Below are 26,157 nucleotides of genomic sequence, written 5' to 3'. Positions count from 1 at the left end.
GTGATCAATTGTATGAAAAGTGTGAAAATACAATAGCAAAAGGTCCTATTTATAGAGAACTAGTAACCTAGGGTTTACAGAAATAGGTAATTAATGCAGAAATCTTCTTCCGGGCCTACTTGGTGTGCGCTTGGGCTGAGCATTGAAGCTTCCATGTGTAGAGACTTTTCTTGGAGTTAAACGCCAGCTTTTGTGCCAGTTTGGGCGTTTAACTCCAGCTTTTGTGCCAGTTTTGGAGTTAAACGCCAGAATTCTTGAGCTGACTTGGAACGCCTGTTTGGGCCATCAAATATCGGGCAAAGTATAGACTATTATATATTGCTGGAAAGCCCAGGATATCTACTTTCCAACGCAATTGAGAGCGCGCCAATTGGGCTTATGTAGCTCCAGAAAATCCACTTTGAGTGCAGGGAGGTCAGAATCCAACAGCATCTGCAATCCTTTTTCAGCCTCTGAATCAGATTTTTGCTCAGGTCCCTCAATTTCAACCAGAAAATACCTGAAATCACAGAAAAACACACAAACTCATAGTAAAGTCTAGAAGAGTGATTTTTATTTAAAAACTAATAAAAATATAATAAAAACTAATTAAAATATGCTAAAAATATACTAAAAACAATGCCAAAAAGCGTATAAATTATCCGCTCATCACAACACCAAAATTAAATCGTTGCTTGTCCCCAAGCAACTGAAAATCAAATAGGATAAAAAGAAGAGAATATACAATAAATTCCAAAAATATCTATGAAGATCAGTATTAATTAGATGAGTGGGGCTTTTAGCTTTTTGCTTCTGAACAGTTTTGGCATCTCACTTTACAATGATTGGCATCTATAGGAACTCTGAATCCAGATAGTGTTATTGATTCTCCTAGTTAAGTATGTTGATTCTTGAACACAGCTACTTTATGAGTCTTGGCCGTGGCCCTAATCACTTTGTTTTCCAGTATTACCACCGGATACATAAGTGCCACAGACACATAACTGGGTGAACCTTTTCAGATTGTGACTCAGCTTTGCTAGAGTCCCCAATTAGAGGTGTCCAGGGTTCTTAAGCACACTCTTCTTTTTGCTTTGGACCTTGAATTTAACTGCTCAGTCTCAAGTTTTCACTTGACACCTTCACGCCACAAGCACATGGTTAGGGACAGCTTGGTTTAGCCGCTTAGGCCAGGATTTTATTCCTGTGGGCCCTCCTATCCACTGATGCTCAAAGCCTTGGATCCTTTTTATCACCCTTGCCTTTTGGTTTAAAGGGTATTGGCTTTTTCTGCTTGCTTTTCTTTTCCTTTCTTTTTCTTTTCTCTCTTTTTTTTTTTTGCAAGCTTTACTATTCACTGCTTTTTCTTGCTTCAAGAATCATTTTGTGTTTTTTCATATTATCAACAACATTTCTCCTTTTCCCATCATTCTTTCAAGAGCCAACAATTTTAACATTCATAAACAATCAAATTCAAAAATATGCACTGTTCAAGCATTCATTCAGAAAATAATAGTATTGCCACCACATCAGAATAATTAAACCGTTTTAAAATTCGAAATTCATGTACTTCTTTTTCTTTTTCAATTAAAAATACTTTTTATTTAAGAAAGGTGATGGATTCATTTTCATAGCTTTAAGGCATAGACACTTAGACACTAATGATCATGTAATAAAGACACAAACATAAATAACATAAGCATAAAAATTCGAAAAACAGAAAATAAAGAACAAGGAAATTAAAGAACGGGTCCACCTTAGTGATGGCGGCTTGTTCTTCCTCTTGAAGATCTTATGGAGTGCTTGAGCTCCTCAATGTCTCTTCCTTGCCTTTGTTGCTCCTCTCTCATGGTTCTTTGGTCTTCTCTAATTTCATGGAGGAGGATGAAATTCTCTTGGTGCTCTACCCTTAGTTGTCCTATGTTGGAACTTAATTCTCCTAGGGAGGTGTTGATTTGCTCCCAATAGTTTTGTGGAGGAAATTGCATCCCTTGAGGCATCTCAAGGATTTCATGATGAGGAAATTCCTCATGCTCTTGTCCATGAGTGGGATCTCTTGTTTGCTCCATCTTTTTCTTAGTGATGGGCTTGTCCTCATCAATGAGGATGTCTTCCTCTATGTCAATTCCAGCTGAATTGCAGAGGTGACAGATGAGATGAGGAAAGGCTAACCTTGCCATAGTAGAGGACTTGTCCGCCACCTTGTAGAGTTCTTGGGATATAACCTCATGAACTTCTACTTCCTCTCTAATCATGATGCTATGAATCATGATAGCCCGGTCTATAGTAACTTCAGATCGGTTGCTAGTAGGAATGATTGAGCATTGGATGAACTCCAACCATCCCCTAGCCACGGGCTTGAGGTCATGCCTTCTTAGTTGAACCGGCTATCCTCTTGAATCACTCTTCCATTGAGCGCCCTCTTCACAGATGTCCATGAGGACTTGGTCCAACCTTTGATCAAAGTTGACCCTTCTAGTGTATGGGTGTGCATCTCCTTGCATCATGGGCAAGTTAAATGCCAACCTTACATTTTTTGGACTAAAATCTAAGTATTTCCCTCGGACCACTGTAAGCCAATTCTTGGGGTCCGGGTTCACACTTTGATCATGGTTCTTGGTGATCCATGCATTGGCATAAAATTCTTGAACCATTAAGATTCCGACTTGTTGAATGGGGTTGGTGAGAACTTCCCAACCTCTTCTTCGGATCTCATGTCAGATCTCCGGATATTCACCCTTTTTGAGCTTAAAAGGGACCTCGGGGATCACCTTCTTCTTGGCCACAACTTCATAGAAGTGGTCTTGATGCACCCTTGAGAGGAATCTCTCCATCTCCCATGACTCGGAGGTGGAAGCTTTTGCCTTCCCTTTCCTCTTTCTAGAGGTTTCTCTGGCCTTTAGTGCCATAAATGGTTATGGAAAAATAAAAAGCTTTAGCTTTTACCACACCAAACTTAGAAGGTTGCTCGTCCTCGAGCAAAAGAAGAAAGAAGAGAGTAGAAGAAGAAGAAATAGAGGAGATAGAGGGGGCTTTGTGTTTCGGCCAAGGGGGATGGGTAGTGTGTATGTTGTGTGAAAATGAAGGAGTGAAGGTGGGTTTATATAGGAGTGGAGAGGGGGGTATGGTTCGGCCATTATGGGTGGGTTTGGGTGGGAAAGTGGTTTGAATTTGAATGGTGAGGTAGGTGGGGTTTTATGATGGATGGATGTGAGTGGTGAAGAGAATGGTGGGATTTGATAGGTGAGGGGTTTTGGGGGAAGAGGTATTGAGATGATTGGTGAATGGGTGAAGAAGAGAGAGAAAGGTGGGGTAGGTGGGGATCCTGTGGGGTCCACAGATTCTGAGGTGTCAAGGATTTCTCATCCCTGCACCATGTGGCGTGCAAAAACGCCCCTTGCTGCCAATCCTGGCATTAAATGCCAGGCTGCTGTCCATTTATGGCGTTTAACGCTAGCTTCTTGCCCATTCCTGGGTGCCCATTTCTGGCGTTAAACGCCCAGAATGGTGCCAGACTGGGCGTTTAACGCCCATTCTGCTACCCTTACTGGCGTTTAAACGCCAGTAAGTTTCTCCTCCAGGGTGTTCTATTTTTCATTCTGTTTTTCCTTCTGTTTTTACTTTTTCAATTGTTTTTGTGACTTTCACATGATCATCAACCTACAGAAAACATAAAATAACAAAAGAAAATAGAAATTTAACATAGATAAGTAAAAATTGGGTTGCCTCCCAACAAGCGCTTTTTTAATGTTAATAGCTTGACAATGGCTCTCATGGAGCCTCACAGATGTTCAGAGCAATGTTGGAACCTCCCAACACCAAACTTAGAGTTTGACTGTGGGGGCTCTGTTTGACTCTGTATTGAGAGAAGCTCTTCATGCTTCCTCTCAATCAGAATTCCAGTCCATTTTAGAGGCTTGTCACTCATCTGAGAGTGGAGGACATTTTGGTCCCTAAAGAACAGCTAGAAAGATCTTAGATTGTGGATTCTGGTGGCCTACTCTTTTTAGAGACGCTGCTGAGTTTTGTAAATCTTGTCTCCCATGCCAGAAATTTGGTAATATATCCAGGAGGGATGAGATGCCTCAACAAATTATGCTTTTCTGTGAAATTTTTGATGTTTGGGGCATTGACTTCATGGGTCCATTTCCAAATTTTAATGGATATTTTTATATATTGTTAGCTGTGGATTATGTTTCCAAATGGGTGGAAGCAATTCCTACCCGCACTGATGATGCTAACACTGTTGTTTCCTTTGTGAGAAACCATATTATATGTCGCTTCGGATCACCACGAGCAATCGTGAGCGATCAAGGCACCCATTTTTGTAACAGGAAACTAACAGGATTAATGAAGAAGCATGGAATAATTCATAAAGTTGCAACAGCTTACCATCCCCAAACTAATGGGCAAGCCGAGGTGTCAAACAGAGAAATTAAGCGTATCTTGCAAAAGATAGTAAAGCCTCATAGAAAAGACTGGAGCACCAGGCTACAAGATGCACTCTGGGCATATAGAACAGCATACAAGACACCCATTGGAATGAGTCCTTTCCGCTTGGTTTATGGAAAAGCTTGTCACCTCCCAGTTGAAGTAGAACACAGAGCTTTTTGGGCAGTTAAGGAGTGCAACATAGGAATTGAGAAAGCCGGAGCTGAAAGGAAGTTGCAACTGTAGGAACTGGAGAGCCTTCGCCTAGAAGCTTATGAAAACTCCAGAATATACAAGGAAAAGATGAAGGCTGTACATGATCAAAACATCAAGAAGAAAGAGTTCCAACCTGGGGATTTAGTCCTCCTTTACAAATCTCGACTAAGGCTCATGCCAGGTAAGTTGAGATCAAGATGGGAAGGTCCATATAGAGTAGAGAAGGCCGAACCGTACGGAGTTTATCACCTAAGCCATCCTTCAAGCTCTGAACTTATTAAGGTTAATGGACAACGCCTGAAGCTATACCATGGCGAGAAGGTGCAGAGAAACAAGGAGCTTGAGATCTTCCTCTTGGAAGATCCCCACATAGCAGAAGATTGAGCTAGTGGAGCGTCCAACTTACGGACGTTAAAGCAAAGTGCTAGGTGGGAGACAACCCACCATGGTATGATCGTTCTTTTCTTTATTTTTAGTTTTTCCTATTCAATAACTCTTCTCTTTCTTAGTACTTTCGTGCATCTGCATTTACATGTTTTTATTTCTTCCAAAAAAAAATTTTTTTTGCTACGCAACGCGATCGCATCAGCGACGCGTCCGCGTCACAGGGAGAGTAAAGAAAAATAAAAAAATGAACAGAAAGTCACGCTGGAGTGTGGCTGGAGGCGTGCCAATGGCACAAATCAACCCACGCGACCGCGTCGCTGACGCGTTCGCGTCACAGGGGAATCATGGCCTCCCACGCGACCGCGTGCCCCACGCAGCCGCGTAACCTGAGTTTTCGACGTAAAAAGGTGCACAATGAAATATTGTGCGAGAGTGATGCTGGATTGGTGCTGGAAGCACAATCCTTATCACGTGACCGCGTCGCCGACGCGGCCGCGTCATCCATTTTCTGGCGCGCACTCACGCGATCGCGTGACCCATGCGATCGCGCCGTCCCAATTTTGGCAAATAAATTAATTTGAACAGAGAGTTGTGCTGGTGCGGGGCTGCACTAGCGCCAGAAGCATAACATGGGTCACGCGACCGCGTGACCGACGCGATCGCGTCACCATACTTGAAGCGCATCCACGCGAACACGTGCCCCACGCGGCCGCGTCGCATGCGCCGCACAGCTCAACCTGAAATTGCCACATATCTTATCTTTCTCTCCTCCAAATCCTAATTTTCCTTTTCCCTCCTTATTTCTTCCTTCTCCCTTCCCCCTTCTATCTCACCTTTCACTCTCTATCTCTCTCACCTCCATTAACAAGGTTTTACTTTCTTCCTCCCCCTTTCTTTTTCTATCATTCTTATTATTTTATATGTATTTTCTTTTCTTTTCTTTTTCTTTTCATTATTCATATTTTCTTTCTTTTTCTTTTCCTTTTTACATGGTGTTAGAAATTTACTTGTTTTTCTTTTTTCTTTTTTGAGTCATTATCCCTCATTATATGCTTGTGGATTGTTGCAAATTGTTTGACAATTATTTTTATTCTATTTAAGGGATTGCTTGCATGTTCATCTTCATATTTTCTATACCTTATTCAACATGCATGCTATGTGTTTGTGAAAAAGCTCAAATGGCATTATGTACTTCTCTATGTTGTTATACTATTCAATGCTTGCTTTTCACAACTTTCCTTTACTATTGTTTTAATTGAATTTAATTATCAATACAAACGTGATGGTTTGTTACAAAGTATTGCTTGGTCTATGCTACTCATGCCCTTTGCCGGCATGCCAATAAACACCTTGCAGTCACTTGTCTTTATATGCACTAGCTATTTTCCATTGTTGGCTTTTCACATGTACTCGCGAGCATGTGTTAATGTCAGTATATCTTAATGTGCATCCATCCCCCTCTTTTCCGTTTCCTTCCTTGCTGTATATCTCTTTGAATTTAATTTACTTTCTCTTCCCTTCTTTCAGGATGGCCACCAAGAAAGGAAAAGAGAAAGCTACTTCCAAACCACCAGCAAGAAGAGGAACTAAAAGAGCATTAGTGGCAGAGCCTTCTTCAACTGCAGTCAAGCCCTCAACAAAAAGCGTTAAGAGGATAATAAAGGTTGATGAGAAGAAGAAAGCCTTTCCAGCAAAGGACACTGCGTGATTTCCCAATCGCTACTGTGAGCAGATGTTCCCTATCCTGGCAAAAAGAAACTATAACAATGAATACCTTCTTATCCTCCCATCCAATATTGCTTCCTTTGTTGAGCCGCAAATTGAACGAAGACAATGGAGTTTCCTACGGAGACAGCTAAGGCAGGTCAATCTTTCTTGGGTAGTTGAGTTCTACTCTAACTTCTACATGCCAACCCTGCAGTCTGTTTATGTCCGACAGAAGCAAGTCCCCATCACAGAAGAGGCCATTCAGCAAGCTCTGAGTCTTCCCCCTATTCCAGAAGGAATGGACGCCTTCCAAGAAGCCGCACTTAAGCGCCCGAGGTACCAATTTGACTGGGACTCCGTTCTCGGAGTTATCGCATTACCTGGCAGCCGTTGGATCTATGAATACCACCGTACCCGCCCTAAGGGAATCTTGGCTTCAGCACTTACCTTAGAGGCTCGCGTCTGGACACAGATCATGTCCCATTACACCTTTCCGAGCACTCATGAGTCCTCCTTCACTGCAGACATGGCTGTTCTACTATGGTGCATCCTTACAGACCAACCTCTGCATCTCTCAAGACATATTCGGAATGCTATGGGACACGTACAAATTGCAGGCAACTTACCTTTCCCCGCCTTGGTCTCAGATCTTGTCTCAGCAGTTGGAGTCTCCTACAGAGCTGGGGACACCAAAGCCGTGCTTCCACGGGATGATCAGTATGTCCTTAACGGGAAATACCTCAAACTCCCAGCAGCCACTACAAGCCTTCCTGCTACTCCAGTTGAAGATAATCCTTCTTCAACACCACAAGCACCTACAACTGATGAATTGCTCCAACAGATAATCGAAAGGTTGGATCGGCAAGAACAAAAAGCAAAGATGAGAGAGTGCCGTAACGAGTGCCGATTCAAACACCTCAAGGAGCTACTTAAGGGACACTTCAAGGACTCGGATACCCCGGACTCCACTTTTTTTACCAGCACAGGGAGCCATAATGGTCCTGACTGTGGAGATACTGCTACCAGCCCACCCCTGTTCCTGACAGACGGCACCGAGGACGGTGCAAAGCCTTAAGTGTGGGGAGGTCGGTCAGTACCTGACTTCCGGAGGTAATTTCTCTTCTCTAGCACCAATAATTAGAATATTTTAGTTAGATTTTCTTTCTTTTATAGAATAAAATAAATTGCATAAGTTAGGATAGTTGCATGAATGTTCTACTTGATTGAAAAGACAATAAGTTTCTTTTAAGACTCTATCTTTGAAACAAAAATTTTTATGATAAATTTGCTTGAGTTGTATTTGGAACATGATATTTGAGCTAAAGAACACACAACCTGTGAAAGATTTGAGCCTTTATGTATGGTTACATTATTTAACCATAATTATTTCATTCTTGTGTGTTTACTTCTCTATGATTGTAATCTATATTTTGTTTTATCTTATATGTTCAATATTTATTATATTTGCATGCTTGCACATGATTGAGGTCATTATTTGTTTAAACTCACTTATCCAAATTAAGCCCACCCTTTTCAATTACCTTTGTTAACCACTTTGAGCCTTTAAATCCCATTTGTTCTATATTTTACCACATTACTAACCTTAAGCTGAAAAACAATTGTACATCCCAAATTGAATCTTTGGTTAGCTTAAGATAGAATTGTGTGTGCTAGTTAAGTATGGGAAATTGTGGGAACAAAAGTTGTTAAAGGAATGTGTCATGAGAATTTAATGGGAATTTGGATACCTACTCATGTGAAACTATAAGAATAAAAAAATCTATGTGCATTGATAAACTATATTTATTTTAATGTTAAAAAAATAATATATATATAAGGGGACAAAATTACCCCAATGTTAAATTCATAATTCAAAGATCAATGCACATATGATAGAATCAAATATAAAGTTGATACATGAGTATGGATAGAAAAAGGGAATTCTGGGTAGCTAGGTATGAACTTTAAGATTACATTAAAAATATATAGGTTGGGTTGAAGCTTGGGTTAATTAAAGATTCAATTTATTAGCTCACTTGACCAAATGTATACCCCTACCTGTACCTTAGCCCCATTACAACCTTGAAAAGACCTCATGATGTTTGCATTTATATATTAACTGTTGTTGATTGGTTAGGAGAAGAACAAAAGTTAGAAAGCATGATTAGAGAAGGATAGAGTGATTACCCTATACACTAGAGATTAGAGCGTATATACATTATCAGTGAGGATTCAATGCTTGAATTTTCATGTTCCCTGCTTTCATGAGCTATCTTCTTGCACTTTTATCTGTTTTATTGTATAATGATAGAATTAGTGGAATTTGATTTGTAATTGTTTTGAATAGCTTATTTACTTTTGATCAAGTGGGCAAGAATCATATAGTTGCATTTATTTATATATATATATATATATATATATATATAGGCTTGCATTGCATTTCATGAATTTCTACATGTTCATACTTATTTCCTTATCTCCTTCAATTAAGCATGAGGACATGCTAATGTTTAAGTGTGGGGAGGTTGATAAACCACTATTATATGGTTTATATTGTGTTTAATTGTGTGGTTTTATCATGATCCTTACCCACTTATTCATCAAATTAGCATGAAATTATAATTCCTTCCTGAATTTATAACATGTTTGAAAACTGCTTCCTAGAGACTTTAATTATGTAATTTTAATTTTCCTTTATTCTATTCGATGCCGTGATCTGTGTGTTGAGTGTTTCAGACTTTATAGGGCATGAACGAGTTGGAGATTGGAAAGGAAGCTAGCAAAAATGGAAGGAACACAAGAATTTGAGGAGATAACCAGCGAGAAGTGACGCAGTGACGCGGCCGCATGGCCCACACGGCCGCGCGGATTGGAAAAGCTAAAGCGACGCGGTAGCGTAGACGACGCGAACGCGTGGCAAGGAAAAATTTGAATGACGCGTCCGCATGGATGACGCGATCGTGTGACATGTGCGATCTGCATAATCTGCAGAATTCGCTGGGGGCAATTTTGGACCTTGTTTCGACCCAGTTCTCGGCCCGGAACAGCAGACTAGAGCCAAAGAATATGCAGAAACAAAAGACAACATTCATTCTACACAGTTTCAAGTTTTAGATCTAGTTTTACTCCTTTAGGTTTCTTTCTCTAGGTTTTAGGAATTTTAATTTTCAATTGGTCTTAGCATTGGAACATTGAGAAGAGTTATTTCCTCATCAAGACTTCGTCATTCTAGTTCGTTCTCTTAACTTGGTTTTATTCTTCCATGTTCTTTGCTTTGTTCAATTTTGTCATTTGAATACTTTCATGATTATTTAGTACAAGGATTATTTCTTCCATTTTAATTTATTTTCCATTCTAATAATCATGTCTTCTTTTAATTCCCTTTCATGTGTTATGGATTTATTATTTACAATGAGTGAGTAGTTCCCTCACTTGATAGGGAGTTGATTGAAAGGAACTCTTGAGTTGGAAGGATTGAAAGAAAAGTTGTAATTGGGTTAACTGTTGGATTGTTATCTAATCACTAACACCAATCCCTTTGAACTAAGTGGGTTGCAACTCGTGAACAGATCTAGCATTCCAACTTGTTTGACTTTCCTTTACCTAGTAAAGGATAACTAAACAGAACAACCAATAATTATAAATTAATCTTGAAATCATCCCATCAATAATAGAGATTCCAACTAATCGACTCCCAATCAAGGCTTTTATTCATATTATTTGGATTTTCTCAATTTAATTTTCCACCTACTTTACTCAACTTCTTGGAACATCTGATTAATAAAATAGCACACTTTTCTACAACTCGTTGGGAGACGACCTGGGACTTAAACTCCCAGTAATTTTTAATTTAAACTCTCTGTGACATATTTCTAAATTGATAGGCAGATTTTCGGTGAGTTAAGAACTATACCTGCAGCGTAACTATTTTAATAATTTTTAATTCACCAACTTCTGTGCCTCATCAATCCTCTACAAGTCCATAAGCCTGTTTCTTTGAATTTCTGCCATCTCCAGAGAAATTCTTGCAGCTTGTACCTCAATGATCCCTAGCTTCTCCATTACAGAGAGAGGCATGAGGTTTATACTTGACCCTAGGTCACACAGAGCCTTCTCAAAGGTCATGGTGCCTATGGTACAAGGGATGGAGAATTTTCCAGGGTCTTGTCTCTTCAGAGGTAATTTCTGCCTAGTCAAGTCATCTAGTTTTTTGATGAGCAATGAAGGTTCATCCTCCCAAGTCTCATTACCAAATAACTTGGCATTTAGCTTCATGATTGCTCCAAGGTACTTAGCAACTTGCTCTTCAGTAACATCTTCATCCTCTTCAGAGGAAGAATACTCATCAGAGCTCATGAATGGCAGAAGTAAATTCAATGGAATCTCTATGGTCTCAGTGTGAGCCTCAGATTCCCATGGTTCCTCATTAGGGAACTCCTTGGAGGCCAGTGGGCGTCCATTGAGGTCTTCCTCAGTGGAGATTACTGCCTCTTCCTCCTCTCCAGGTTCGGCCATGTGAGACGTGTTTATGGCCTTGCACTCTCTCTTTGGATTCTCTTCTGTATTGCTTGGGAGAGTACTGGGAGGGAGCTCAGTAATTTTCTTACTCAGCTGACCCACTTGTGCCTCCAAATTTCTAATGGAGGACCTTGTTTCAGTCATGAAACTTTGAGTGGTTTTGATTAGATCAGAGACAATGGTTGCTAAGTCAGAGTGGCTTTGCTTAGAATTCTCTGTCTGTTGCTGAGAAGATGATGAAAAAGGCTTGCTATTGCTAAACCTGTTTCTTCCACCATTATTGTTGTTGAAACCTTGTTAAGGTCTCTGTTGATCCTTCCATGAGAGATTTGGATGATTTCTCCATGAAGGATTATAGGTGTTTCCATAGGGTTCTCCCATGTAATTCACCTCTTCCATTGCTGGGTTCTCAGGATCATAAGCTTTTTTTTCAGAGGAAGTTTCCTTAGTACTGCCTGTTGCTGCTTGCATTCCAGACAGACTCTGAGAAATCATATTGACTTGCTGAGTCAATATTTTATTCTGAGCCAATATGGCATTCAGAGTATCAATCTCAAGAACTCCTTTCTTCTGATTTGTCCCATTATTCACAGAATTCCTTTCAGAAGTGTACATGAATTGGTTATTTGTAACCATTTCAATGAGTTCCTGAGCTTCTGCAGGCATCTTCTTTAGATGAAGAGATCCTCCAGCAGAGCTATCTAATGACATCTTGGATAGTTCAGACAGACCATCATAGAAAATACCTATGATGCTCCATTCTAAAAGCATGTCAGAAGGGCACCTTCTGATCAATTGCTTGTATCTTTCCCAAGCTTCATAGAGGGATTCTCCTTCCTTCTGTCTGAAGGTTTTGACTTCCACTCTAAGCTTGCTCAATTTTTGAGGTGGAAAGAACTTTGCCAAGAAGGCATTGACTAGCTTTTTCCAAGAGTTCAAGCTTTCTTTAGGTTGTGAATCCAACCATGTCCTAGCTCTATCTCTTACAGCAAAAGGAAAAAGCATAAGTCTGTAGACTTCAGGGTCAACTCCATTAGTCTTGACAGTGTCACAGATTTGCAAGAATTTAGCTAAGAACTGATAAGGATCTTCCAATGGAAGTCCATGAAACTTACAATTCTGTTGCATTAGAGAAACTAATTGAGGCTTAAGCTCAAAGTTGTTTGATCCAATGGCAGAGATTGAGATGCTTCTCCCATAGAAGTCGGGAGTAGGTGCAGTAAAGTCACCAAGCACCTTCCTTGCATTGTTGGCATTGTTGTTTTCGGCTGCCATGGTTTCTTCTTCTTTGAAAAGCTCTGTTAGGCCCTCTAGAGAGAATTGTGCTTTAGCTTCTCTTAGCTTTCTCTTCAAGGTCCTTTCAGGTTCAGAATCAGTTTGAACAAGTATGCCTTTATCTTTATTCCTGCTCATATGAAAGAGAAGAGAACAAAAAAGTAGGGAATCCTCTATGTCACAGTATAGAGATTCCTTGATGTGTCAGAGGAAAAGAAGAATAGAAGAATAAGGTAGATAGAAGAGAATTCGAACATATAAAGAAGGATAGAGTTCGAATTGCACCTTCAGGAGGAGTGTTAGTCCCTTAAATAGAAGGATGTGAGAAGAGGGGAAGAATTTTCGAAAATAAATTAAAAAGATTTTGAAATAATAAAAAGAAATTTTGAAAATTTGATTGAGATTTTCGAAAATTAAGATTGGGAAAGAAATTAAGTGATTTTTGAAAAAGATTTTGAAATTAGAAATCAAAAAGATATGATTGAGAGTTAATTTTGAAAAAGATGTGATTGAGAAGATATGATTGAGAAGATATGATTGAAGATCAAATTAAAAAGAGAAAGTTTTAAAATTAAAGTTGATTACTTGACTAACAAGAAATTAGAAGATATGATTCTAGAATTAAAACTTTTGATCTTTTCTTAATAGGCAAGTAACAACTTGAAAATTTTGAAGTAAATATTTAATTATAATAAGGATTTTTGAAAATAAAAAAAATGGAAAGAAATTGATTTTGAAGAGATATGATTAAAAAGATATGATTTGAAAAAGATTTGATTTTGAAAAATTATGAAGATTTGAAAAAAAATTTGAATTAAAAACAAAATCTTCCCTCTAGTGTCCTTCTGGGCGTTTATCCATTCTGGCGTTTAACGCCCAAAATTCTACCCTTTTGGGCGTTAAACGCCCAGCCAGGTACCCTGGCTGGCGTTTAAACGCCAGTTTTCCTTCTTCACTGGGCATTTTGAACGCCTAGCTTTTTCTGTTTGATTCCTCTGCTGAATGTTCTGAATCTTCAATTCTCTGTATTATTGACTTGAAAAGACACAATTTTGAAAATATTTTTGAATTTTTAATGATGAGAAATAACAAAAAAAATGCAACTAAGATCAAATAAACAATGCATGCAGGACACCAAACTTAAAAATTTTCATATAGGAGACACTAACAAATTGAGAATGCATATGAGAAACAATAAAACACACAAAACAAGAGAATTTAAAGATCAGAGCAATGAAATCATCAAGAACAAGTTGAAGATTAATGAAGAACATATTGCATATTTTCGAAAAATGCAAGAAGAATGCAATTGACACCAAACATAAAAATTGACACTAGACTCAAACAAGAAACATAAAATATTTTTGATTTTTATGATTTTATAAAATTTTTTGTGGTTTTCAAAACTTATATGGAAAAGAAAATAAAGGGATTCAAAACTTTTAATAAGAATTTCAGGAATCATGCAATGTTAGTCTAAAGCTTCAGTCTAAAAAGATTAGACATGGTTGGCCAAGCTTCAGCAGGAGATTACATTCAGCAGCTAAATTGATGAGAATCAATCAGCTTTTGTGATGATAAGGACATCACCTTGAAACTCTAGAATTCATTCTTAAAAATTCTGAAAAATAAAAAGAAAAGTACCTAATCTAAGCAACAAGATGAACCGTCAGTTGTCCAAACTTGAACAATCCCCGGCAACGGCGCCAAAAACTTGGTATGTGAAATTGTGATAATCAACAATGGCGCCAAAGGACTTGGAGCTCTTAAACGTGAATCAAACTTTGTCACAATTCTGCACAACTAACCAGCAAGTGCACTGGGTCGTCCAAGTAATACCTTACGTGAGTAAGGGTCGATCCCACGGAGACTATCGGCTTGAAGCAAGCTATGGTCACCTTGTAAATCTCAGTCAGGCGAATTCAGATGGTGATGGAGAATTGATAATTAAAATATGAATAAAACATAAAATAAAGATAGAGATACTTATGTAATTCTTTGGTTGGAATTTCAGACAAGCGTATGAAGATGCTTTGTTCCTCCTGAACCTCTGCTTTCCTATTGCCTTCTTCTAATCATTCATACTCCTTTCCATGGCAAGCTTTATGTTGGGCATCACTGTTGTCAATGGCTACTTCCCGTCCTCTCAGTGAAAACGTTCCAAATGCGCTGTCACCCCACGGCTAATCATCTGTCGGTTCTCGATCATGCTGGAATAGGATCCATTGATCCTTTTGCGTCTGTCACACGCCCAACAATTGTGAGTTTGAAGCTCGTCACAGTCATCCCTTTCCAGATCCTACTCAGAATACCACAGACAAGGTTTAGACGTTCCGGATCTCAGGAATGGCCGCCAATAATTCTAGCCTATACCACGAAGGTTCCAATCTTAGATTAGAAACCCAAGAGATACGCATTCAAGCCATTGCTAGTAGAACAGAGGTGGTTGTCAGGCATATGTTCATAGGTGAGAATGATGATGAGTGTCACGGATCATCACATTCATCAAGTTGAAGAACGAATGAATATCTTGGAGAAGAAATAGACTTGAGTTGAATAGAAAAACAATAGTACTTTGTATTAATTCATGAAGAATAGCAGAGCTCCACACCTTAATCTATGGTGTGTAGAAACTCCACCGTTGAAAATACATAAGAACAAGGTCTAGGCATGGCCGAATGGCCAGCCTCCCAAAACGTGATCAATTGTATGAAAAGTGTGAAAATACAATAGCAAAAGGTCCTATTTATAGAGAACTAGTAACCTAGGGTTTACAGAAATAGGTAATTAATGCAGAAATCTTCTTCCGGGCCCACTTGGTGTGTGCTTGGGCTGAGCATTGAAGCTTCCATGCGTAGAGACTGTTCTTGGAGTTAAACGCCAGCTTTTGTGCCAGTTTGGGCGTTTAACTCCAGCTTTTATGCCAGTTTTGGAGTTAAACGCCAGAATTCTTGAGCTGACTTGGAACGCTTGTTTGGGCCATCAAATCTCGGGCAAAGTATGGACTATTATATATTTCTGGAAAGCCCAGGATATCTACTTTCCAACGCAATTAAGAGCGCGCTAATTGGGCTTCTGTAGCTCCAGAAAATCCACTTTGAGTGCAGGGAGGTCAGAATCCAACAGCATCTGCAGTCCTTTTTCAGCCTCTGAATCAGATTTTTGCTAAGGTCCCTCAATTTCAGCCAGAAAATACCTGAAATCACAGAAAAATACACAAACTCATAGTAATGTCCAGAAGAGTGATTTTTATTTAAAAACTAATAAAAATATAATAAAAACTAATTAAAATATGCTAAAAACATACTAAAAACAATGCCAAAAAGCGTATAAATTATCCGCTCATCAGTAAGTCAAGTGAGTATAATTATTATTAATCCACAAATTCTAGCTATCTTACTAATTACCTTAGTAAGAAGCTAGCGTTAGTGGAAACAATAACAACTAATAGTCCAAGAATTATCACTAAATGTTAGACATTATGACTCTAGTACTCCATATACTCATTTCCCCAAGCCAAGGGGTGAAAATCTAACCCATAATCAAAAATGACATTTTATCAAACACATGGTGGGCATAATCATAAAACATTGCAAAGTTAAGAAAATGATAAAAACTATGAACCACAAATGATCAAGATCAACACTAGTAACTCAAACAAACATATAATAACCATCAAACATGAATTTCATTAACTAAAACTCAAAATTGCAAACTATGTATATATTGACAAAGAAAATTAAAGTATAAAAAAAATAGAACAAGTAGTACAATAAAAAAGAAAATTAAAGAAATACTTACAATGAAAATAGCTAGAATCCAAGATCAAAATTGGAAATTGTAACTTGAAATATAAACCCTAATGAAACCTAAGAAAAATTGAGAGAAAAACTAACCTAAAACTAACCTAAAAACTATCTAACTGTATGTATTGTATATTGTAAGGTATGAATTTGTGTTGATAGCCCTTCTATATATGCCTCAAAGCCTTCAGAAATGGGCTTGTAAACCTCCCAAAATGCGAGTCATGTGAGTTTTTAATGAAGGCACGCACAGGACCTGTGCGTACGCACACATGCTGATTTCCTTCTTTTGCGTACGCACATAGAGTTATGCATATGCACACTTGGCTGTGTGCTTCTCCTTTGTTTTCTTCATGTTCTCTCTTAATTGCATGCTTTTCTTCCACTCTTATCAAGCCATTCCATCCAATTACACCTGAAATCACTCATCAAAATAATCAAGGTATCGAATAGAATAAAAGTGGAATAAAATTGATTAAATTAGGCACAAAATAGCATGTTTTCACAATTAGGCACAATTTACAAAGAGAACACAAAAGTATACTATTTAGGTGAATAAATGTGGGTTTATATGATGAAATCCACTCAATTCAATCTAAAATTTATTGTCAAATATAGATTTATCGATTCTCTCACACTTAAACACTAGCATGTCCTCATGCTAATCACAATCAAAGGACAAAGGTAAAAGGGCAAGCAACTTAATCAATGCATCTACCTACATGCATGCAACTATGCAAAATTAATATCTATCTATATCTATACTATGGTTTCCTATTAAGGATGGCAAAAACAAACAAAAGAATTTTAATCAATCCAAAGTAAGATGACGCGGCACGACAAAATCAATGAGAGACATTGGAAAAGTCTACATTTTTTGTCTCATCAACACAAATGTCCAAAAAAGAGGTGGCAACGTTTAACACCGCCATTTCATATATATATTCTTCAGTTACGTTATTATTCCTTCATCCTTAAGGTTCAAGCTTGAGATATATATAACTTTCATCGCTAAGCAATCGTTAAAAAAAATAGCATTCACATCCTTAGCTTCTGAGTTATTATTCATGGAAGAAAAAGATGAAGGACAAAGATCAGCTAATCCTCCTCTGGAAAAGCCTAATGAGGGGTTGCCAAGTAAGTCATAATTTTTTGCTATTTCCAAATATTATTATATTTCGTGCAAATTAAAAAGAAAAATTGATTCTGTTAACTCTTTAATTAATTTTGTATAATCGCAAAATCATTCATGTATGTGTGAAAACACGGAAAAATTATATAGAGGTTTAGATTAAAATTCACCTCAATCTATACTTTTATACTGTTCTGTGTTTATGTTGGTATTTCAATTTTTACGCATTTAAGTTATAACTATGGATTAAATTGTTGTTTATATTCACTTTTATTTATTTTATGTTTTTTAGTTTTATATTTAACTTACCATATCAAATAGTAATTCAGAAAGTCTTGGAAATTAATATAGAACAACTAATATTATTGTCAATATTTGATATAAGAAAAAATCTAAAACTCTTAAAAATAAAATTAATGAAAACTCAACTAAAAATATCTAAAATTTAAATAATTAAATAAAAAATTTATTTTAGTGAATTTTAGATATTAATTTTTTTTGACAACTTATTTAATATTAATTAAAATTGACTAATATAATATTAGTTTCCTAGTATTATTTAACAGTAATTGAATGTACAGTTTAATGATTTAATTTTTTTAATCTCTTTTGAGTTTAAAATCGTGTGACCAACACTCACTCTCTCCCTCTCCCTCTCCCTCTCTCAAATGCCTTTAAGTTTTTAAATAAAAAAATGAAAAAGAAGAGAAGCAGCTATTTTATCAAAAACACAAAAAAAAATTGAGCCAAAATTAAAGTGGCATGTATGCTATAACAGTCCAAACTCCAAACTTTATTTATGATTTATGCTATTATAAAATTAGTACTTTAATTTAATTAGCTACCTTTGTGTGTGTATATATCCCCTAATACATTTCCGAGACAATATAAGAACCTAATCAAGAACATATATATATTCAAATTATGAAATACTACAGCTCAACTCATCCTTATCACAAAGCCGACAACAATTAATTAAATAAACACCTAAAATTAACCTCGAGTCCTAATCACTTGTAATTCATAATTAGTGTATATTCTATACATGTTAGGTTGTATTTGTTTATAAGAATAAATATTGAGATAAAGATATAGAGATATAAAATTATAGAGAAATGTTAGGGGACCAGTAATTTTGGTGTTTTGTAACCATCAATTGACCATCAATAATATTTTTAATGATGTGAGATTATATCTAATGGTGAGAGATCACTCACTTTTGTTTTGATAGTTAAGTGCTGACTAAAAAACACAAAAATTACTGACCCTCTAAATTTTTTTAAAATTATATTTAATAAATAAGATATAAATAAATCTAAAGATATATTTACAAATTACATATCCAATGTAAATATGATCTAAGCTATAAATACCTCTAAACCTAGAGATATAATGGTTACTTTCTAATTTGAAAAATAAGAAACATCAAACTTTAGAGTATTTTGATTATAAAAGTTTATTTAGTTATAGCAATTAAAGCCAGAAGTGAAACTGTGAAAGTACCCAGTCTTTCTTTCTTTTGCCTTTTTTCAAGAGCTTCTTGTATCCTCCACAGAAAAGCAGTCCCCGGCCGGCTAAAAAGACGATCACAATCTGCAACCGCAGAGCAATCAAATGAAAAATTGAATATCCACGGACACATTGTTGTCTTCCATAGGTTGCTGATAATTAGTGCTGATATATATACGAATTTATTATTTATATACTAAATATATGTATTTTTTTAAAAAATACTATGTATATATTAAATACATATAATATTAGCCATCATTTGTTTTTTTATAAATACACGTATAGTTTTTTTTATTATCAAAGATAATAAATTTTATTCTTTGAATAAAAATTAAAGAATACATTTATCCTGAACATACCAAAAGACAATAGCCAATTTAAAAATAAGTTCTGTAAGAATAAAAGAAATAAGAAAGGGAAAGTGAGCTTTCTTTAATCTTGGTTTTCAAACACTTTGATCTTCTCGAATCATCTTCTTCGTCGCCTCCACTATCTCAATTCATGACTTCTCTTCACCTCTTCTAAAATCCAAGTATTTCGAGCTCTCCAAATATTCCAACATTGAACCGCCAACAAAAGAATTTGTTTATTTTTATGTCATAGTTGTAAAAACACAATCAATTGCCATTACGAAAATACATAAATAATAACAACTAATATTTTCTAGTTATCAGACCTCAGCTATTTTCAGAAGCATAATCATTGGCTCAAAGATAATAATTGGTAATATCATCATTGATGTTACATCTGTACTAATATATTTTTGTATTGTCTTTCAATAATTATTTCTATTCTATATCGTAGATTTATTTTATTAATACAAAAAAAATATTAACAGAATGTCTAATTTATCTCAGAAAAATAAAAATCAAAAATAAAAAAAAAAATTTATAAAAAATTTTGTTGTTTTTTGAAATAATTATTAGAAATTATTTAAAATTTTTTCTCAATATAAAATATAATTAAGTGATTAATAGTTGCTTAACAATTCAGAGCCTGCATAATGATTAAACTTACGGCATAGTCCATGTATATAATTTTTTTATAACATGTTTAACATCTTGTTATCAGTGTCATACAATCAACCTGTAGAATCAAACAATCTCAAGAAAACAAGTTGGCCAAAGCTGGTAGGCACCACTTCTGAAGAAGCACAGAAAAAGATAAAGAAGGAGATGGGTGAGGCTGATATCCAGCTGATTCCACCGGGTTATTCTGTCACTTTTGATTTTCGATCCCAACGAGTTCGAATTTATGTTGATGAATCTGACAAGGTCATTAGGACTCCCAGCATTGGCTAGCTTTTCCAATCCATCTTGCTAATTCTGTAAACATATATTTTAAATAGAGAAATATTCGAGTGTTAGTAGAATTTATTGTTTTTTATCATTATTTTAGTCATTATTTATTTATCTAATATTTTTAATTTAGTAATTTAATAATTATTTTTAGTCCATATTTTTAAGTATATTAATGATAAAAAATAATAAATTACTTAAATAATATATATATACACATGGTGCACGAAACTGGCTCCGCACGTTTCGCGCAAATAGATCAGCAAATATACCGGGTCGTCTAAGTAATACCTCAGGTGAGTGAGGGTCGATTCCACGGAGATTGTTGGTTTGAGCAAGTAGTAGTTATTTTGCAGATCTTAGTTAGACAGATAGAAAATATAGTTGTCACAAGAAAACGCATAAAAACAGATAAATAAATAAAACGTTACTAGATAGGAGTGAAATCAATGGTAAGAGAATGTTGAGGCTTCAGAGATGTTTTATCTTTTCGGATTAACTTTTTTTATTGTCTTCTTCAATAACTTTCTGATTCCTTCAATAGCAGTCATAAGTGATTAACTCATGTCCTCTCATCAAGTTAACCTCCTCTACTACAACAATCCACCATGTTGAAGTGATTCATGTCTTCTCATCAAGTCACCTCTAAGTTTCTCACTGTAGTAAAAGATGAAGCTCTAAGCAATCCACTCCTCTTCACGATCCTACTCAAGATGCCACAGACAAGGCAGATCTTTCGGATTAGAAAGTGATGATTCTCTGACTCTAGCCTTAACGCCACAGAGACTTCACTTACCCACAGTCAACGAAATTTTATGTCACGTATCCAAAGTTGTCCAGGTACTCTATTGGAATCCGCAATGCAATCTCTAGCTTTGGTTCAATGCTATCCGGGTCAGGACTTGCATGGAACCAATGTAGAACAAGGGTGATTGTCACGGGTTACCCTCAATTCATAAGCTGAAGAACGAGGTTGTATAAGAGAATAGAATCAGACATATTGAACTAGAACAGTAATATTATTGATCCATGAAATTCAGCAGAGCTCCTAACCTTAACCTTAGGAGGTTAGTGACTCACACTGTACAAAATTAGTGATGAATTCGAATGGGGTAGGAAGAAGATCCTAAACAAGGGTGATCTTCTCCTATATATACTAATCTAATGACTAAGGATTATAGAAATACGATAGATTAGTATTAGAGGTGCAAAAATCCACTTCTGGAGATCACCTGGTGAGTGTTTGGGTTGAGTTTTAAGTGTCTCCATGAGCTAGTACCTCTTAGGGTGTTGAACGCTGGCTAGGGATTCCCTTTTGGGCGCAGGACGCCAGCTCCTCCCCTGTGGGCACTGGACGCCAGGAATGGGGCTGGTGGCTGACTTTGAATGCCAGTTTTGAACCTTCATTTCCGAAGTAAAGTATGGACTATTATTTATTTCTGGAAGCCCCTTATGTTAGCTTTCCAAAGCCGTTGAGAGCGTGCCATTTGGACTTCTGTAACTCCAGAAAAGCTCCTTCGAGTGCACAGAGGTCAGATCCTGATAGCATCTGCAGTGCTTTCTCTGTTTCTGAATCAGACTTTTGCTCAAGCTCCTCAATTTCAGCCAGAAAATATCTGAAATCACCATAAAACACACAAACTCAAAGTAGAATCCAAAAATATAAATTTTTCACTAAAACCTATGAAAACATAATAAAACTTAAATAAAACATAACAAAAACTATTTGAAAATGATGTCAAAAAGCATATAAAATATCCGCTCATCAGAACACCAAACTTAAACTGTTGCTTGTCCCAAAGTAACCAAAAACAAAGTTCGATAAAAGAAGAGAAGGATACAATAAATCTCAAAGTTTTCAATGAAGCTCAGTTTCAATTAGATGAGCAGAACTAGTAGCTTTTTGCTTCTGAATAGTTTTGGCATCTGGTGCACGAATTGTGAATCACACTTTTCACAACTCGTACCACTAACCAGCAAGTGCATTGGGTCGTCCAAGTAATACCTTGCGTGAGTAAGGGTCGAATCCCACGGAGATTGTTGGTTTGAAGCAATCTATGGTTATCTTGCAATTCTTAGTCAGGAAGTCAATTATATTTATCAGTTGAATTGCGAATGAACAAGAGAGCATGGGTTAAAAGTTACTTGTTATGCAGTAATGGAGAATATGTTGGAGTTTTGGAGATGCTTTGTCTTCTGAATCTCTGCTTTCCTCTGTTCTCTGATTCACGCACGCACGTCCTTCTATGACAAGCTGTGTGTTGGGGCATCACCGTTGTCAATGGTTACATCCCCTCCTCTTGTGAAAATGGTCCAAATGCTCTATCACAGCACGGCTAATCATCTGAGGTTCCCGATCATGCTGGAATAGGATTCACCCTCCTTTTGCGTCTGTCACTACGCCCAGCACTCGCGAGTTTGAAGCTTGTCACAGTCATTCAATCCCTGAATCCTACTCGGAATACCACAGACAAGGTTTAGACTTTTCGGATTCTCATGAATGCCGCCATCAATCTAGCTTATACCACGGAGATTCTGATTAAGGAATCTAAGAGATATTCATTCAATCTGATGTAGAACGGAGGTGGTTGTCAGACACACGTTCATGGATTGAGGAAGGTGATGAATGTCACTGATCATCACCTTCTCCATAGTTAGGCACGAATGGATATCTTAGATAGGAACACGCATGTTTGAATAGAAAACAGAAATACTTGCATTAATTCATTGAGACACAGCAGAGCTCCTCACCCCCAACAATGGAGTTTAGAGACTCATGCCATCAAAGTGTACAAAATTTTGATCTAAAAATGTCATGAGATACAAAATAAGTCTCTAAAAGTTGTTTAAATATTAAACTAGTAGCCTAGGTTTACAAAAAGTGAGTAGACTATGACAGATAGTGCAGAGATCCACTTCTGGGGCTCACTTGGTGTGTGCTGGGGCTGAGACTTAAATATTTCACGTGCATAAGTTGTTTTGGGCGTTCAACGCCAGGTTTGGATCCATTTCTGGCATTGAACTCCAACTTTTAATCCTTTTCTGGCGCTGGACGCCAGAATTGGGCAGAAAACTGGCGTTGAACGCCAGTTTACGTCGTCTATCCTTGAGCAAAGTATGGACTATTATACATTGCTGGAAATCCCTGGATGTCTACTTTCCAACGCAATTGGAAGCGCGCCATTTCGAGTTATGTAGCTCCATAAAATCCACTTTGAGTGCAGGGAGGTCAGAATCCAACAGCATCAGCAGTCCTTTTTCAACCTGAATCAGATTTTTGCTCAACTCCCTCAATTTCAGCCAGAAAAATACCTGAAATTACAGAAAAATACACAACTCATAGTAAAGTCCAGAAATATGAATTTTTCCTAAAAACTAATGAAAATAAACTAAAAACTAACTAAAACATACTAAAAACTATATGAAATTAACCCCAAAAAGCGTATAAAATATCCGCTCATCAGCATCTCACTATCCTTTGAAGCTCAGAATGATTGGCATCTTTACGAACTTAGAATCCAAATGATATTATTGACTCTCCTAGTTTAGTTCTTTTTTATTCTTGAACACAGCTTCTTTACAATCTTGGCCGTGACCTTAAGCACTTTGTTTTCCAGTATTACCACCAGATACATAAATGCCACAGACACTTAACTGGGTAAACCCTTTCGGATTGTGATTCAGCTTTGCTAGAATCCTCAGCCAGCGGTGTCCAGAGTTCTTAAGCACACTCTTTTTACTTTGGATCAAGACTTTAACTGCTCAGTCTCAAGCTTTTCACTTGACACCTTCACACCACAAGCATATAGTTAGGGGAGTAGCTCATTTGAACTATTTAGGCCAAGATTCTGTTTCTTTTAGGCCCTCATAATCATTGATACTCAAAGCCTTGGGTCCTTGCTCTTGCCTTTTGGTTTAAAGAGCTATTGGATTTTTGCTCTTGCCTTTTGGTTTTAAGAATTATTGGCTTTTTTTGCTTGCTTTTTTTTTTCGCATATACATATTTTTTTTCTTTTATTGATTTTTTGCTGCTTTTTCTTACTTCAAGAATCAAATCTTGGATTTTTCAAATTACCAATAACACTTCACTTTCATCATCATTCTTTCAAGAGCCAACATTTTTTAACTCCAACATCAAATATGCACTATTCATTCATGCATTCAGAAAATAAAAGCAATGCCGCCACATCAAGTAATTGAACTATTCTTAATATATAACTCGAAATTCATGCATCTTACTTTTCTTTTTCAATTAATTTTTTTTCTTTCAAGCAAGGTGAGAGATGCATGGAATATTTCATAACTTTAAGACATAAAGATGATCATGCACTAAAAACAGACAATAAAACAAAATACATGAAAAACAGATAAATAACATAAGCAAAGGGAATTAAAGGAACGAATCCACCTTAGTGATAACGGCTACTACTCCTTCTGGAGGGTCCAATTAGAGAAACATTAATTAAAGGAAAATATTGGACCTGGTATTGAAGCAATAAAATTAAAAGAAATCCTAATCCTAAATCCTAAGAGAGAGGAGAGAACCTCTCTCTCTAAAAACTACATCTAAAATTAAAAATTATGAATTGTGAGCTGGTGATTGTGAATGGATGCATTCTCCCACTTTATAGCCTCTAATCTGTGTTTTCTGGGCCGAGAACTGGGTCAGAAACAACCCAGAATTTGCTAGTTTCAAATTCAAACACGCTGGTTTTTTTGCCACTGCGACGCATTCGCGTAGACCACGCGTTCACGTCACTTATCGTCAAGGCAACTACGGCAAATTATATATCAAATAGAAGCCCCGAACGTTAGCTTTCCAACGCAACTAGAACCGCATCATTTGAACCTCTATAGCTAAAGTTATAGCCGTTTGAGTACTAAGAGGTCAGGCTGGCAGCTTTGCAGTTCCTTCAACTTCTTGTATTCCTTCCATTTTTGCATGCTTCCTTTCCATCCTCTAAGCTATTCCTGCCCTATAAACTATGAAATCACTTAACACACATATCAAGGCATCTAATGGTGATAATAGAGGATTAATATTAGCAATTTAAAGGCCCAGGAAACATGTTTTCAATCATAGCACAAAATCAGGAAGGAGAATGTAAACTCATGCAAATAGTATGAATAAGTGGATAAAGAGTTGATAAAAACCACTCAATTGAGCACAAGATAAACCATAAAATAGTGGTTTATCAACCTCCCCACACTTAAACATTAGCATGTCCTCATGCTAAGCTCAAGAGAAGCTATAAAGGAGTGAAGAGGAATGGTAGAATGTATGAAATGCAACCTATCTATATGAATGCAACTCTATGCAAAAATGTTTCTACCTACTTGGTTAAAAGTAAATAAATTCTCCAAGACAAACATAAATCAGATTTCACTAATTCAAATTATACAATTAAAGATAAGTAAACTTGTCAGAAGATAGCTCATGAAAATAGGGAACATAGAATCAACCCTTGAACCCTCACTGGTAGTGTATATCACTTTAGTCTCTCAAGTGTATAGGGTAATTCACTCTACTCTTCTCTAATCCTGCTTTCTAAACTTTGTTCTTCATCTAACCAATCAACAAAAATTTAATGTACCAATGCAAACATCATGAGGTCTTTTCAAGGTTGTAATGGGGCTAAGGTAAGGGTGAGGGTATATATATGGCTAAGTGAGCTATAAATTGAATCTTTAATTAACCTAAACTTTCACCTAACATACATATACTCTATATAATTCTAATTCATGCCTAGCTACCCAAAATTCCCACTTTTGCATCACATACTCATGTATCAACTTTTCTTTTTAATTTATCACATGTGCATTGATCTTTCATTATTAAACTTAGCATTGGGGTAATTTTGTCCCCTTATTTATTTACTTATTTATTGAGTATATATTT

The 26,157-nt window shown here is 36.7% G+C and overlaps 2 non-coding genes across 2 annotated transcripts; both read left to right on the top strand.

Annotated features, from left to right (window-relative positions):
* Positions 1-12,003: 12,003 nt before the first annotated feature.
* On the top strand, positions 12,004-12,111 carry LOC112774040 (small nucleolar RNA R71). Its single transcript, XR_003188553.1, has one exon. It is a non-coding gene; the product is annotated as a small nucleolar RNA R71 (small nucleolar RNA).
* A 5,173-nt stretch (positions 12,112-17,284) lies between these two features.
* LOC112773087 (uncharacterized) lies at positions 17,285-20,332 on the top strand. The gene is made up of 2 exons (XR_011876623.1): positions 17,285-17,453; positions 20,032-20,332. It is a non-coding gene; the product is annotated as an uncharacterized protein (transcript).
* Positions 20,333-26,157: the final 5,825 nt, after the last annotated feature.

This window comes from Arachis hypogaea, chromosome 18 (genome assembly GCF_003086295.3).
Source record: "Arachis hypogaea cultivar Tifrunner chromosome 18, arahy.Tifrunner.gnm2.J5K5, whole genome shotgun sequence".
NCBI lineage: Eukaryota > Viridiplantae > Streptophyta > Magnoliopsida > Fabales > Fabaceae > Arachis > Arachis hypogaea.
Note: the sequence above shows the minus strand (reverse complement) of the source record. Positions and strands in the feature narration are given on the sequence as shown.